Genomic DNA, 17,840 nt, shown 5'->3' with positions numbered 1-17,840 from the left:
GGATTCTCGTGTAAGACACATGAAAACAAAAAAATTAACACGTCATTAATTTGATGTTGGTTTCTTCTTTGGTCTTTTACAAACAGCAGAAAGGAAATATGTGTTAAAGACATGCAGACGACCTGTATAGTGCTGCTTTTTTCAACACACAAGTGAAGCCATGACCACACATTTAGCACATAAAAGTAAAATTATTATAATAACAATAATATGAAAAACATTGCCCATAAAAGTATATGAGAGGGTGTTTTTATTAAAGTTGGCATGAGCGACATGTTTGAACACTTCAGTCAGAGTCTGGTGGCAAACATCCACCGACGGCGAACAAATCACGACACATCAGCTCCATCACTTCCATCTGTGGCTGCGTCGGCGCTCGCCAGCAGCTCTCTACAAGTTTCTCCAGAACTCAAGGTTACTCCGTGTCAAACAGCATGTTGTTTTTTCTTTTTATCTCCAGATCTCCAGATATTTAAAAAAAAAAGAAAAAAAAAAAAGTACTTGCACGATAAAGTTTTATAATCATCACCATCTCAGACAGGAGGCTCCAGGTGGAATTTGATTTGCATATATTTAACACTCCCTTTATTCCCACTGGTAACGTCACATCATCTACTTTCACACAAAAATAATAGGTAATTTATTTTATTTTATGGATATAAACACTTTGACACTCTTTGACATGTAGAGCCCAATTTTAAATTAACACCATGAGGTGAATTTAATTTAACCACAGGTGGATACGAGCTGGAGTTTCACTGAACAGGTCTAATGAGAAGCAGCTTTAATTAGGAATGATTTATTGAGGTAAATTTGTGCAATAATATGAAATGTTGAAATAACAGACAGAATGAAATACAATAAAAATTCACCACTTGTGGTTCATCGGCTCCAAAATGTTGGGGCTCCGCTAACATTTAAAGAGGCCGAAACTGAAACCATTACATTTAGTGAAAAGCCTAGTTGGGGTCACCTGACCAACACCAGAGCAGAGGCATTAAAAAGTGGAAATATGGAGGTATCTGGACGTTAAAATGGTTGGATTCAACTCATAACACAAGCTGAAATCAGAATCAGGATTTACTTTAGTAAAGTTATCAGGTCAAACTCTCTGAGCATATCTCAACAAAACGCCCCATCTTCTCTGGTGTTCCACAGGGCTCCATCCTTGGACCTCTGCTCTTCAGCCTGTATGCTACCACTTGGAAAAATAATCGGTGACTACGGAGTCAATTTCCATTTTTATGCTGACGATACTCAGCTTTACCTGTCTGCGGCACCAGGCGACCCAAAGGCACTTGATCCCTTAATTGAATGTTTGTTTGCCATTAGACGGTGGATGAGCGAAAATTTCCTCAAACTAAATGAAGAAAAAACAGAAATCCTCATAGTCGGCACTAGCACACAGAGGCAAATGGTCTCAAGTAGACTTGGTGCTCTGGTCGTACAAAATAGGGCTAAGGTGAAAAACCTAGGTTTCATTATTGACTCCGAGTTGGACTTTGAAAGTCATATTAACGGTGTAACTAGGACAGCCTATTTTCACCTCAGAAACATTGCTAGGGTTAGGCCCTATCTTTCTATGGATGATGTCAAAAAATTGATGCATGCATTTGTTTTCTCTCGCCTAGATTATTGTAATGGTCTTTTTACTGGTCTCCCAAAGAAAAGTATTGATAAGCTACAACTTGTACAAAATGCGGCAGCTACAGTTTTAACAAAAACCAGATGCACTATGTTTTAATGTTAGTATCTCGTCTGTATTGCCTTTTACTGTACCATTCTTTTAAACTGTAAAGCACTTTGGGCTGCACTTTGTGCATGAAAGGTGCTATACAAATAAACTATTATTATTATTATTATTATTATTATTATTATTATTATTATTATTATTATTATTATTGATCCCCAGAGGGAAGTTCACTGATACGAAGCCCCTGAATAGGAAATGATGAACAGGAAATGATAGCAATGAAAAGTGTTATATACAGTACATAAGAGTTTGAGGGAGCAAAGATAGATAAATATTTTCTGAAATTGAATTAATTATTAAAATAATATAAAATAATTCACATTTAAATGTAATTTACATCTAAGTTGACACAATATACAGTGTGCAGATGGTTCTTACAGTTTGGAGTGAGTCAAAGCTATTTATTTCCCATAATTCAAAGTGACAATATTTATGTTTTCATTTAACCTACAAAAACATACGGTATATTTCATATTTTACATGTTCCTATATAAACGTGTTATATTCTCAAAAGTTTCCATGTGTTTCCTTTCACAAAAAAAAACAAAACAACTAAAATACAGAGATTTGGTCTCGGCCTTAAAATGACCTGCTGATAAAACCCTGGACGTGACCCCAGGTCACATGTTTCTGTCAACACATGACGTTGTTTGTCCAAACTTCAGCTTGATGGATGTTGTCTAATAACAATCCTGCTAATTAGTTTTGTTCATGTATGAGTGTGTGTGTGTGTGTGTGTGGTTCACTGTGCATATGTGTGTGTATGTGTGCGTGTGTGTTTGGCTCTAGGGCCTGGACGAGGAAAAGGTGATGTAATGCTGAATCAGGGCCTCGCTGCCACGGCGACTGGCTGATCTGGTAACACTGAGGTTTGATACTATGCAACAGTGTGTGTCTCTCTGTGTGTCTCTGTGTGTGTGGAAAGAACAATTGATGGATACGACTGAGATGTTTTTGGCTGACTCTGTGTGAATGACATCATCGTGAACTTACGCACACACACACGCTGTAGCTTACCAATCAGTCATCAGCAATCAGTGTGTGTGTTCAAAGTGGCTTAGTGATTGAACAGTTTGGCTGCTGGGAAAAAATGCATTTGTCCGCTGCGTGTGTGTGTGTGTGTGTGTTTACTGTTGCATTGGTCAACACTTCCCTTGAGCAATCCCAAGAAGAACTATCCTTCATATAAAACAACCCCATGTGTGTGTCCTCTCTCTCTCTCTTTCTGTCTTTTCTTGTTTATCTATACGTAAACTTCCCTAAGTACCGTCCGTTCTTGAGGCCACATCCTCGCAGCCGTTTCCCAGCATCCTCTCTGCTGTTGACATTATGGGCATGTCCACTTCCACACCTATCTAATCCTGACTCCGTCCCCATAGTGGACGCCTCGACTCAGTGTCTCTGGTATCACTCTCCACTGTGGAGGGAGCATCACTCGACCAGAGACAGAGAGAAAGTGCATGAGCTGGACTTTCTTCTTCTTCTTCTTTCTGAGGTGATGTCAGTAAATTGAAATCAGAAGTTGGACTTGGACAAAAAGGAGAGATAATCTGGATACAGTGACTAATCCACAGAACATGCTGTCAATGGTTTTCATAGGAACTACTGCCAATACAAACTACTCACAATCAGACTCACTGGTGCATTCACTTCTATTTTTTTTTTTTAAATCTAACTTGTTGATTTTATAAGAACAGTGCACAAGACATTGGTGAAAATGAGTTGGTCAATAGGTTATTTGACATCTCTTATGTTGAGGTTACTCTAAACAATAATATAAGATTATAAGGACAAAAACTGATGAAGTCATTTAGAGGCAGAGCAATAATAGGACTGATATAATCTACTTGTGGTTTTCTGTTTCCACCAAACTAGTTTCAGGTCCAGACTAGTTTCCATGACATACAGTCATAGGAAATTTGTTTTTATAGTCATAATTGCTGCATGATGACTTGATTATGGTTAAAAAGTGTTTCGTGAGGTCACACTGACCTTTACCTACCAAAATCTAATCAGTGTGTTGATGAGTCCAACATTTCTATCAAATTTGAAGAAATTTCCTTAAAGCGTTGCAGAGATTTTGTTCCGAAAAGGCTAAAACCGTGTGTTGTGACCTTGACCTTTGACCTCTGACCACAAAAATCGAGTCCTTGAGTCCCTATGAATGTTTGTGCCAAATCTGAATGCGTTCCATTTAGGCGTTACCAAGATATCATTTCCACGAGAATGGGACAGACAGACGGACGGATGGGTGTTGCCAGAATAAAAAAGAAAACATTATTACACTACATTGCCATGTAATGATTAAAACAGACTCACAAGCACATAATCCAAAAAGTGTCAAGTTATGTAACTGGGAATAATTTCTGCACAAAGAAGAATAAAATCTCCAAATCAGAATCAACCAGAGTAAAGCAAAGGAAACCCTTATTCATGGACTTTTACTTGGAAAAGGAGAAGCTAAAACTAAGATGATGAAGCTAAGGACGTCAACCAAACCATCACAAACCTCACACTGCGCATGCATCGTTACGAAACAAATAAAACAGAAGCATTAACGTCTGTACCTGAACATATCTACTGTGTGACTGGAGGTCACACCCAAACACACCTGTGCACCATCAAGCGATTCACACTTCACCACAGATAAAAAACCACATCCACAAGAAACACATCAGCTGCTCAACAACAAAAACATTGTCGCCTTTAACCGTGCTCTTGAATCAAGCTGATACAGGTTCACTGCCGCTGAAACTATAAAACTGTTGACAAAAGAAACAGCTGGATGGACATGAATTAATGTTTCAAACAGTAGTTTTACATCACTAGTACAAACCACAATGCTTCCTGTCTGTATGAGTCACATGACCTGAACGAGAACTAAAGACTGACATAGCTCAATAAGAGATTACTTTATTATTAAGAGGTTACTATAACTCTTAAAGATGCACGTGTAAATATTCAAACTTGTTAATATGAATGTTTAAATAGATAAAATATTAATCTGTACAAAAACTGTGTCACAGTGTTAGCGGTTGTGCTAATGCGAGCTTATACTTCCATACTTACTGTAAGTATTTTGAGTGTGGTAGTGCGTTCACACTGACTGTATGTGAAAACACAGTGTAGCTACTAGGGCTGGGACGATATGCTTTTCTCCCGATTCAATTCTTCTACAATTTTTTGGATGGCAATTCGATTTAAATTGCGATTCTACGATATTGCAGATTCTCTCGATTTTTAGTCTGCATTTTTAACATTTATCTGCACACAAATACTGTAGGAGCCTATAAATTAACATACTCCATTATAAAGTGAACTTAAACCCTTTTCAAAACCTGTACTCTCTCTATAGGCTAACAAATGCACATTGCACAATATTTAAAAAAAAAAACTTTTTTGAAAAAAAAAAAACGATTTAAAAATCGTCAAAAAGGCTATCGCGATATTTACGTGCATCGATTTTCTTCTCCCACCCCTAGTAGCTACTGCAAAAACGCGGGTGGCGCACTCATAACAGTCAAAAAGTCGAGTGTGCAACGACGGACATTTCCCACCCTCAATGATTGCCGTAAATCAACATAGTGGGAGCCCAATATTTTCCGCCAAAAAGAGGAGCCGGCTGACGTGGCGGCGTAATCTCCACTTCGCATTCAACAGGTGGCACACACAAACATACATACAAACAAACAAAAAAGTACAAGTAAGGTGTTCATTATTGCTTTTACAGACAAAACAAGCTGGTAGATTAACTAACTGTTGAAATTTGCGCACTACAAAGTGTACTAGTATACTACATGACAGTGTACTCATGGAAGTATTGAATTGTGACAAAGTTTACTCACTGCACGATAAGTTTTTTGTGACAGGTGACTTTAGTGACTTTATTTGTTTATGCTGTTTGTTAGCTTGTAGCAGTGGTCAACATGGGGCCAAAAACCCATCACAATCATGATGGATTTTTGCGTATAATTCACACCTAGTTTCAGGCTTGTAGCCTCGCCCCAACAAGTTAACAGGCTGGATTCCTATTTGTGACATAGGAAACTCTGTCTGTCTGTCATTGGTTCACTGCAATTAAAGGTGAAACATTCATCATTATGTCTTGTATAATATAAAAACACGATACTAATGCTAACATTTATACACCTGTAGTGTCCACAGCGCGGCTCAGGGGCGACTTGCAGACGTAGCACACTTCACTTCTGGCTTCAGTTACACTTCCTGTATGATCCACACACAGAGATATTAGGAGAGGCTTCACGGTTCATGTTCGGTAATTTCATCCACATCTCTTATTATAACAATGAAGTAATGAAGCCTCTTGACTTGAGTTGAGACGGCAGGATGATTAATACGAAGCAGACGTTGGCAGACAGCTGAGGCTTCGCTGTGCTTTTGAAGGTCGAAGACGAACGATGCCGTGAAAACAAACCAAATGTTGACTCTTGAAATTTCCATGCGTGATCGTTTGATATTCCTGGAATAAACAAATCACATCCTGTTGCTCTAAAATGTATATCAGACACACCTCCTCCTCCTCCTCTGCCTGGATCGGCTCACATCTCAAATTTCTATCATCGCTGCTCCGGCGGCTCCCTTCGCCTGCGATGCCTCAACCGTCCTCCCTCCCTCCCCACCGGAGGCTCACGCAGCCAGGTGATGAGCAGTGCCTGGTGTTGGCCAGACGCTGTGTCTGTAGGACGGCCCACATGGGTTCATCAGGGTCCTTTAAAATCCTATAGACTGTGCAGGTTGTCATGCGTCTGTTACACATTATCTATCACTGCATTTGAGGTATAAAAAGATACGTGCACCGACTTTATCCTCCTCTTCATTCAGTCCGGTGCCTTCAGTTCAAAGCGTTGGGTGGCCTTATTAGCAGCACTGACGCTACTTTAATAAGATTCAGTACATCCGTGACACACAGTAACGGCTAATTCATACTAATTGCTCAGAAAAAACAATACATTTCTTTCTGTTTCTCTCTCTCGGCTCCACATGCAGATAATTAAAGTCATGCTTTGAAGTGTCAATGACATCATGACTTGGCTGCCGTCCCCGTGGCCTTGTTTAGACACCACAGGTTCCCATGGAAACTCTGATGTCATAGGGGTGAGAAGGGTGAGGCGAGTCAGAGCCGATGATGTTTTCAGGCCTGTTTTTCGGGGTGAAATGTGATTTTTGCTCTAAACGCGGACAGGCAGGAACGCCCCAGTGTTGGATCAAAGCCGGCAGGTAGCCAGTCCGTCAGCCGGACCACTGGTGCGACGTCACCGCCCGGCACGGCACCGGCGTCTCCCCCCACGTGTTACTGCCGTGTCTCAGTGTTGTTCTCCAGGCAGGAACGTCAGAGCCAAGCTGTCATGAATTTACAGAGTGTGAGTTACAGGCTGATGTAAAGTCGAGGGACGACCCCGGGAGAACAGGCCATAAATAGGAAAAATCCACCCTTTTTACAAAGTGCTCACGACGACACTGTCAAGATGTGCTTTTAAAACATGGTGTGTGGTTCTCGGCAAAACTTTCAACTCTTTTTTTTTTTTTTTAAATAAAGGAACATTTAGACATTTTGGGAAATACACTGATTTCTTTTCTTACAAAAAATGAGATAAAAAACATTAAAACCTCATACACTTCCATTTGGAGTTGATCAGATGATGTAGCAAAGACTCAGTAAACTCGCTAGTTAACGTGATATAGCATGTTATACAATTTGTTTCCGTACATCGAGTAAAATAGAAAATCTACTGGTCTCTGTTTGTTATATAACATTAATTAGGGTTAACTGAATGTTGTGTTTTGTTACCCTTGCAGGGCCAGAACCAGGCCAGCAGCTTCCCTTTGTTCACAGGCATTAAGCTGAGCTAACTGTCCGCTAGCTGTTGCCTCTTACACACCACAGTCATATTGATCCTCAAGAACGTTCATAAGCACATTTATTAAAATGTCAATCTGATGTATTGATAAATCTGTAGGAATTACAATCCAAGTCTTACTGTTCCAAAACGGCTTTGGTCGCTCGTCACATGACTGACGTCAAAGTTCGATCGCACTGGTCATTGGGGAGCCAAAGGACAAAAAAAAGGGACCCAAAGGACATCTCTATTCTGACAAGTTGCCGCCGAACTGCGTTATAGCTAATTAACCTAAAGTTAACCAGGGCTCAACTTCTCGTCTGGTGACGCTTTGGACGCTTTGGAAGCGTGGTGACGCCAGTTGACGCTTTGGTTGCTCACTGTCGCCTGGCTCTCATTGAAAATGAATTGACTTCCAGCGTTTTGTGTGAAGCTGTTGTGTGAATGCACAGTTAGTGCTTATTCAGGATTAAACGTTTATTTGTCATGCAACAAGATTTAAATAACCCTCCATAAAAGTGCATTTCAATTAAATACTAGGAAATAATAATAAAAATATAATAATACACAAGGTAGATAAAAAAAAATAAAAAAGCATTGAAGGACAAGTAACATTGACTGTAGGAGGTGGGGACTATTGCATGCTTGTGTTTAGCAGGGTAATGGCACTGGGAATGAAACAGTAATGCAGATCTTTAGCAAACTGCTAATTAGCTGCTTGGTTATGAGAAATGTCATGGATTTCTTTAAAGAAACCAGTTTATCTAAATATAGGCTATAGTATCATCAATTAATGACATGATTAATCAGTTCAATAATTTTGCAGGAAAATTTTATGTGTCTAAATAATTACTCAGCAGTGACGTCACGTGTGTTAATGTTGAACGCAGCATGCTCGTCCATCACTGTGTTTTTGATGTCTCCTGGAGATAAACAGGTCCTTTAAGTGTTTGCGTGCATGTTGGTCGCAGATGTTGCTGACATTACCTCGGAGCGATGCTTGACTTCACACTGTGAACACAACAATTTGTTGGAATCACGCCTTTAACAAAAATGCATAAGGTTTGTGTTAACTCACGCTGGAATGTTGGACGGCGTTCAGGTTCAGGGATTGAGAGTTTTCCAAAAGCAGCACTCAGAAAACAATCAAACAATGTCAACGTGTCAATAAAAATACAGTAACTTCTACGTATTTTCACTATAAATCAACCATTTTTAGAAGAATACGCTCACAGCTGTTTCCAGCTTGTTTGTTGGTTGCAGTACTCAAAACACGTTCAACTTCTGCTACTGTATAGCTACAAGTTTCCAATTAATTGACATGTGTGAGTAAGAGACTAACTGTATATAAGATATATTACCTACTGTATGATGATGTAAAAATAATTTGCAGTTTCATTATTATTATTTGAAACCTTAATCCTAGTTTGTTATGGCTAATTAGTTAACAGGTTAATTGTACATGAGATCAAATCTTCTACTTTTCAATAATGTTACCTCCTCTAACATGAAAAAAACTCAGCATTTGATAAAAGATTATTTACATAAATGTCGATTATCTTTTGACAAGATGTATAAGCGTCTGTAATATCACTATTTATTCAAATTGACCACGTCACTCCTCCTTGTACATGTGTTTTTCAGTTTGTTGCATTTGCTTGTGCAGTTTTTCTTTTACGAGTTTTATCCTTAGGGGCCATTATACTTTTTTACAGTCCATACATTCACTTTTACACCCAGTTCATGCTTTAGCACCGTGACACTGTATTAAGTCTGATCCCTGAATGAATGGCTGAGTGGTGATCGGTCATGGAGTCATTTCAGACTAACCCGCCGCTCGTGGCCTGACTCATTTTTGATGTTTAGACTAAGGTCAGTTTTCTGGGATGCTGCATGTGATGGTTGCATCTGTAAGTGTGTGTGTGTTTATAGGAGTTTGAGGGAGCACAGACATATTTGCGTTCTGTTTAAAGTGGTGGTGACGTACACTGTTCCCTGTGGGTGAACTCAGAGCCCTCTTGTTAATGTTTACAGTCTGTAACCAGCAGTCAGTGTGTGTATGTGTATATGTGTGTGTGTGTGTGAGAATTAGATGGATTTTGGTGATATGAGGATACGATTGACGCAATAATTGTATTTGTGTGTTTGACTCTGTGCATATGTGTGTGTGGTGTGTACATACTCTAACCTCATTAGACAGCGTATAGGACGATGTGGATGATGACAGAGTTGAGATTAAGGGGGTATGTGGTTAAATTTGGCATTTTTGTTGCTATACAGTTTCACTGCGTTCTTGCAAACAAAGCTATAATTAACAGCTTAATTATAAACAGCGTGTTCCCTAATGACCGTCTATCAAACATTATCCCGTTAAGTGCAGCACTCATTCCTCCTTTCATCTTGCCAGCTGCAAAAAATGTGTTGAAATTAAAACCACTGGTGACCTTTTCTGAAGAGCCGCACCGGGACAGAAACCAGTTCTTCCTTCTTCCTAGAAAAATAACAGATTTGAATAAAGATTTGCATGTGGCATTTCCATGTTTCCTGGTCTGCATTTGAACAATCTAATAATAAACCCAAAGCAGCTGTCAGTCAGTTCAATAACAGCGGAAAAAGTACAAAGTGTACACAATATATTTACATTTACAAAGAGCAAAGAAAGGAGTGTTGTTCTTTTACTACACTGAATAATCCTTTCATTCATTTAATTCATTTCAAAATAGACTGACTTTGTTTTGTCTTCACATGTTGACATTTTATGCACTGTAACTTTTCAGTCGGCCTGTTTTCCTGCGAGAATCTTCATTACATCAGAATGTGTCATCCGTTGGCACTGTGCGTCTGTCCTTGTTATGACTTTATTGTGCAACATTACGTGCACCTGAAGGCCGTTATCACAGCCAGAGATCTGTGTCTGGGCTGATCGCATCTCAGATTTTTCTTCCAGTTTTGCTTCCCTGTTATAACGTTCACCGAAACCCTCTCTCGTGATGAGTATGGGAACCTGAAAACTTGAAGTATGGAATAGCTTGGAGGTAAACATCTGTATGATTATGAACTGCCAGTATTATTACAGTCTGTATGTCCTACATACAGCGAATCAATAATTAATTTAGATAATCACTGTGGGATCAACCAGTTACGTCCATTACAGCTACAGCTATGTCACTAATAATCATAATATCTCTAAACTCTTGATACTAATTTATAATTTATCTAGAAAGGTGGGTTTTCCTAGTTGTTGTTATGTAATTATTCAGTTTCGGCATCATACTGTATGTGATGTTGTGCCGAAATTACTGAATTGTATTAATGTTGTTTGGAGACTTCATGAAAACTAGAAGGCACATCTGAAGGGTTTATTCCTATCGATATAATTCATGTAAATTAATATAATGTCATAAAAGTCTTTGTTTTTTTTTATTTTGTGACTCCAGGACAACACAATTGTTGATCACCATACTTCATAAACCTGTAGAATAATTAAAATTTTACTATATGTGAATCATTCTGTTGCTACATTGTTAATATATTATCATTAACAGCTAATTACCTACAAGTGTGAAAAAGGACTTTAACCATTAATGTGTCTTTAATACGTCTTCTGAACAGCGACTCGTTATCAGAGAGTGAAAAGACAATTGGTGAGCATGCTAACTTCAGAGGAAGTGATGGACCAAAATAGAATAAAACCAAAATAAGAAGGTTGTTTTCCGCTGCTGTAAGTGTATTAGGTTCGGTGTTGAATGTAAAACATTTCTTTTACTGTATGTAAACAGCTGTTAATGCTAACATTAACTATTACAAAAGCAAACTTTGCTCAACTTATGAAGGTTTCAACTCGCCTTAGCAGGTACCGCTTTATTTAAAACTTTATTAACCTATGTTTTCACATTTACAGTACTTTCTCCTCACAGTCTGGTCCTGTGGTGTTTAAGACCCTCAGATATGTGTTAAAAATCCAAAGGTATCAGAAAGGAAAAGAATTGTCTCTTCTCTTATTGCTCTTGACTTTTTGCAGATGTTTGGCCCCTGGGAGCCGTGATACATTTCAGACCGTAAGTGCGCCATATATCGTAAACCCCACGCCTCTCCCAGCCCACCGCCGGGTGACCGAGCCCACACTTCATCATTCGAGGCGAAGCTCCCCTCTGCTCAGAGGAAGAAGCCGTGTTTGCAAATGTCTCTGTAGTATCAACAAATAGTTTTATTGGTTGGAGGAACAGATGAGAAGAGAGAAGTGTGTGACCTCTCCCTCTTCAGTAAAATCGCACTGGACGTTTACAACCACCAGCTCTGCACAGAGGGAGCCGGAGTCGGAGAAGTAAAACATATGTGGTCATTGTCAAAACAATGAAAAAGCTGGACTGGGATCGTGGGAGGCTGAGCAGAGAGAGAGAGAGAGACGGGGAGAGAGAGGCAGAGATGTATTGTTGTGCTGACAGCTGAAGTATTTCATTTCATACCACTCTGATTCATGCAGGTCATACCGCATCACCTGCTGAGTCACTGTTACTGGAAAGCACTGGTTCTCAGAGTGGGGTCTATAAGGAACCAGCGTGCCGCGAGCGAAACCGAGCAATAGTTTTACTTAACTGTAAACAAGCTTATAATTCAATTTTAAAGCTATAATTTAATGAGCCACATAATTATGACGGCGGATGAATCACGATCCGGCTCAACAAACACAGCAGCTTGGATTCTCACAACACCGTGTTAATTGATTATTTTTATTAAACCATCTTGGGACAATGACACACATGGTAAACACAACATTGACATACAGTACGTGTATCACCTGATTATTCATCCAGCAGACGTGACGCAACGTTAGCATTTAGTCTGGTTTCTGTCTGTCATGATACAGACGGCAGTAAATCTGAGACTTGTCAAACTGGGGCCCCATTCATACTGAAGCTGCCCACACAGAAAACCATTAAATGAGGTTTACTTACTGTTTAAATTAATGGGATTTGGCAAAGATTTCAATGCTGCCATCAAGTTGGATGAAACAGAAATTTTGACAAAACATGTTTGGATGAGGAGCTACAGCATAAAATTCATGTCAGAATTTAAAGGTCTCATACTGTAGGCTACAGTACAAATGGTAGATGTTTGTATTAAAGCTCCTTCAAAATAAAGGTAGGCCTAGATGTTTGTATTAAAGCTCCATACAGTATAAAGGTAGATGTTTGTATTAAAGCTTCATACGGTATAAAGGTAGATGTTTGTATTAAAGCTCCATACAGTATAAAGGTAGATGTCCATGTGTAGTGAGATTATAAAGCAGCTCTAGGTTCTATATAAATCCAGCCTATTTTTTAGGCCTTTTCTCGAAAATTGCATATCCATAATAAAATGAGTATATCTCTGCAACCACAAGGTCTATTTGAATACTTTTGGTGTCATAGTAAAGGGAAAAAAATGAGGAATTGCTGAAATGTGTAAATTTCAGTATATCTGTTACTGGTGAAGAGTAAATGAAGATGACACACAGAAAAAAATTAATAAAATTAATATTCGCCTAAAAAAAATATCATATTTTTGATGAGTGCCCTTTAGAATAATGCTGATGAACCTCAAACTCTCTATAAAATCATTGTACAACATGTGAACATTGTCTCTGCAGTGGTTGATTCTGATTAATTGAAGCAGGACAAAATGATTGAGATTTTACTACAAAATATCCAGGCGAACTTTCCAAAATGTCCATTTTGGCACAGCTTGGAACCACCTGCTACTATAAACTATTGTTTAATCTTTATTTTCACACAATTTGGATAAACTAACTGAAAATAAATCTACTGGAACCGATTGGAAATAACTAACATAAGTGGATTCAGTCTCTCTGCGTACTGCTGCACTCTCAGAGCAGCTTCTGGGTGGGTTTGGCTTTCAGCCTCTATCTCTGCAGCGGAGTGGTCGATTCGAGTGAGGGGCGGCTCATTTTAACCAATAGAGAGAGAGGAATGACGCTAGACCCAGGTCGATGTGATTGGCCGCACTGGCAGCCATGTGACAGCCATGAACCAGTCAGATCAGCAGATCCACGTGCAGGCCAACGTGGGGTTGTATGCGCGCGCACCAGGCTTCCGTGCAGGCTTCCGTGTAGGGTCCTAGCGCCGTCGGGTTTCGGCCCGGCTAGTTCAGATGTACACACTAGGCAGAGTTCAACTGTCTGGAAATATTGTGGATTTACCCATAACACAACCTTTTCACGGCAAAACAGCAAAGGTAAGAGCAAATGTACGACCATGTTTTGGCCACGCAGTGTCTGTTTTTGCTCGACTTTGCTGGTTGTTGTCTTCTCCCTCTGCCGTGCTGCTGCTAGCTGCTGCTGCTAGCTGCTGTTGCTGGGGGACGCCCCGATGTTCACGTTCAGATGAGAGGTCGCTGATGTGTTTTGCATAATGTACAGTAGTATACGAGCCAGAAATGTGGCGACTGGGTCCACACAGAGGTGCTTTATGAAGTTTGATGTCTAGTTGTTTGTTTGAGTAGTGTTTGGGTCATATAAACATGGTTTTTACACGTTGTAGCCCAGCTTCTGCTGTTTAATTTGACGTATAATATGACCATATTCTTTCATAATCAGTGCAGTGGGGGCTTTGTTATTGTTATGCATGTCTTCAAGTCCCCCATATGGGGGACTCTGGATTACAGGAGGTTTTGTGAAAGTATCAAAGCCTCAGTCCACAGAGAAATGCACACAGCCTGTATTCAGAAACTGAGCCTTAAAACCAGCCGTCAGGACTTCCTGTCACTTTGTGATGTCACAACAAAGCAGTCACCCAAAGCCCCACCCCCCACCACCATCCAACACTTTGCAGGATTTGCTTTCTCTGAGTGTTTTATTCTGAAATCTGCTCTATTTTTATGGGATAATTCAGAAAACAGTCAGCCAATCAGCAGAGAGGTAGAGCCTCCTCCTCTCTTCTGATTGGCTGACACCAACTTGTTGTTGCTAGAACTCCAGAGAGAAGCTGAGAGAGGAGATGGAAAACTACACTGAGGGTTTTTTGTGTGTTTAAAACCACAAATAATATCTTATTGCACAGGAAATGTTAAATGAAAATCATGAACGAAACATACATCATTTATTGGTAATATTGTGTAATATCAGTCTGACAAACAACGGCATGCAGGTGCAGAGGTGATTTGTTACCTTTGCGGACAGGTGTAGGCTGTGTCAGACAGGTTACCTCCTCATGACTCCTGCAGACATTTGGCTCGGGGCTTATTCAAACATGAGACTGACTCTCCGTGACATCTTGATTTATGTTTTGAAACTAACAATCACACATTGAAGGTATTCACTCTGACGTGTCTTCCTGTTTGTGTTGGCAGGTGTGACTGTACCATGTTAGATCGGAACCTGATTCCAAGTTATAAGCTGTTCCTGTCAGAAATTAGTCGCTAACAGGAAGTTGGCTTTTGTAATGTTGCCGCTGCTACACGGAGACGTGCCTGTGCAAGGTCGACAGCAACAGTGTCAGCGTGAGTAAGGCCAGAGGTTATTTCGACATTTTCAAAAAGCTAAACTTTCAGAAGCCCCAATAGCCCTTGAGCCCTAATAGGCTACCTGGAAAGTAGTTGATATTTTAGCACTTCCTGCTTACTCATCCTGCAATCTAGGTGGTTTTGGTTAGATGACTGAAATCATCATCTGTATTCAAGACCCAGCATGCTCAAAATGCTTTCACAATATACTTTAGTACATGAAATAACTATATCTACCTCAGTTGAGATTTATATTATATTCTATGGCCCATAAAATAAGCTAACGTTGCTACCCGGTGGCCAAATGAGACTACACAGTATAACACTTACTATTGATAGTATAGTTAGTTACATTTATTTAAACTTGTGAGTAGACTGAGGCAAGCTTCATTTACAGTGCAGATGAGCAGTGACAGAGTACAACGCAAAACGATTAAAATAAAATACAGATCATAGGACACAATTAAAGACAGAAACAGAAAAGATCAGAGAAACAAGTACAAACGGAGGACAGGAAATCAGTGATTAATGATTTGAAGTTACTGAAGGGGACAAGTGAGTTTAGCTTGAGAGGAGGCAGACCTAGCTCAGTACAGATTTTGAGGTTTTCCAATTGCAACCAGTTACTTGAACGGGTGTTACAAGTGTTTGTGGACTGAACAAGTAACAAAGAGATGTACGGTAGATGGGACAGTGTTTTTCAGGCCCGGTGGTAGCCACAGTAAAAACCTGAAAAGCTGTCTGTTCTGATGATACAAGTCAACGGTCCTGAAATGTCTGTTTCTCTTCTATAACACACATTCTACATCTCGGAGGCGACGTCTTTCCACATATCGCTTCCTTCACTTTTCAAACGGGGCAGAGCTCTGTGTGAAACAGTAGGAGAGACCAGGTCGTGATCGTGCATGGCGTGCATCTAAATTGTAAGTAATGCGCGCAAAAGACGCTACTTCTCAATGGCCCCCATGTACACACGCTTTAATCAAGGCGGCGGCCAAAATCATCCAGGAGGCCTTGGCCTGTGTGTGGGTAAGTTGTCCATCACCTGCAACATTTTTTGTTTTTATGACGGCGCCATAGTTAGCTTGCTACAAACCTTCAACATCCCATGATATGCTCACGCGCTCAGCAGTGGTACTCGCATTGCTACTAAGCAGTTTGACTCGCGTTGTAGAACAGCGATGCACAGAGGCTCCCAAATGGAAATGATTATTGATTTCTGGATGAATGGATACGTTGCTTATTTTTGACAATTTTTTTTGGCCTGGCAGGGGGTCTCGTTGGCTTGTACAGAAACACTGTGGGATAGTATGTATCAGTATCATTAATATTTGTTTATTTCTTGCAGTGGTACAAAAAACATTGTAAAAAAAATTCTGTTCGCTGTTTGGTGAGAGCTAGCATGATGCTAACGTCAAGGTAAAATAATCTATGTGACGCCTGATACCTTAACAGATTTATCAAGATACCTAACCAGATTTTGTTTGAAACTTGTTGTGCAGATGATTGGATGAATCAAACTCGATGTAAATGATGCTATAGCAGCCATCGTTGTGTGAGCGTAGCCAGCGTTAGCTACTCCCGTAACGGACTCTGATTGGTCCAAACCTCTATGGTTCGGCCACAGACCAGCAGCGTGGAGTCTGGTAAAGACGGATGAACTCCAGTTGCTTCATGAGGTTAAGATACAACAACAGTGAACTTTTTTCTTTAAAAGAAAAAAAAAAAAACCCTCAGATGAGTGATGACGCTGATACCTGTGACCTCTGACCTCTACAGCGGTTTGTTGCCACATGTGTCCTGCGCTGCCCCCAGCAGACTCACATTAAACCCTGAAGGGCTGTTTAGTGTGTGACTGTATGAGAGAGACAGAGAGAGAGAGAGAGAGGAGGGGGCACAATCTTCCAGTAAATCACCACAGAGAGCCCCCTCCTCACACACACACTCCTCACACACACTTCTTAACACACACACACACACACACACTCATACTGTTGACGGTAAGCAGGAGGCAGGAATGTTGAAGTATTTGCATGAGTCTGTTGTGCGTTCACACGTGCACGTACGCGCGCACACACACACACACACAATTGCTATCTAGTGAGGAATGTTTGCTCTGTTGGGGTCCTGTTACAAGGGGGAGGGTGGTGGTCTCTCTGTCTCTGCTGCCACCACACACGCACACACACACGCGCGCGCAGAACTGAATAGAAAAATGTGGACGTATGGAAGTTAAACCAGCGTATGTAAACAAAGAATATAAAGTTTAATATTATTGTAAAAATTGCGTAATACCTCTTTTCTATAGTTGAACTTTTGTATTTACCTGCGCTTGTTTTCCACTGTGTATATTTTTACACAACATTACATCAGAGGCTATAACAACTAACACCAAGAAAAGTTGACCCTTGACCTGTTGCACTGTTTATCTCAACAAAATACCATTAGAACGAGGGGATGGAAAGATAAAGAGAGAGAGAGAGAGAGATAAGGAATTACAGATGGAGTCCAGTGAAGGACAGATGGACAATATGTGAATTATACAACTAAAACAGACTCGATCACTCTGTAAATAAAATAAAATTAGATAGAGTATGCAATGTGTCTAATTCATTTGACTAATTTTAAGTCTCTGTTTCTTTAACTCTCTCCATGTTCAGGCTGCAGGATGGATCTCAAATGTTTTCTATTGATATGTGGTGGAGAAATAGATCCCACTCAATTCAATA

Source organism: Trachurus japonicus, chromosome 13 (genome assembly GCF_045865225.1).
Source record: "Trachurus japonicus isolate A0001 chromosome 13, Traja_1.0".
Classification (NCBI taxonomy): domain Eukaryota; kingdom Metazoa; phylum Chordata; class Actinopteri; order Carangiformes; family Carangidae; genus Trachurus; species Trachurus japonicus.
The sequence above is the reverse complement of the archived record's forward strand: the minus strand, read 5'-3'. Positions refer to the sequence as shown.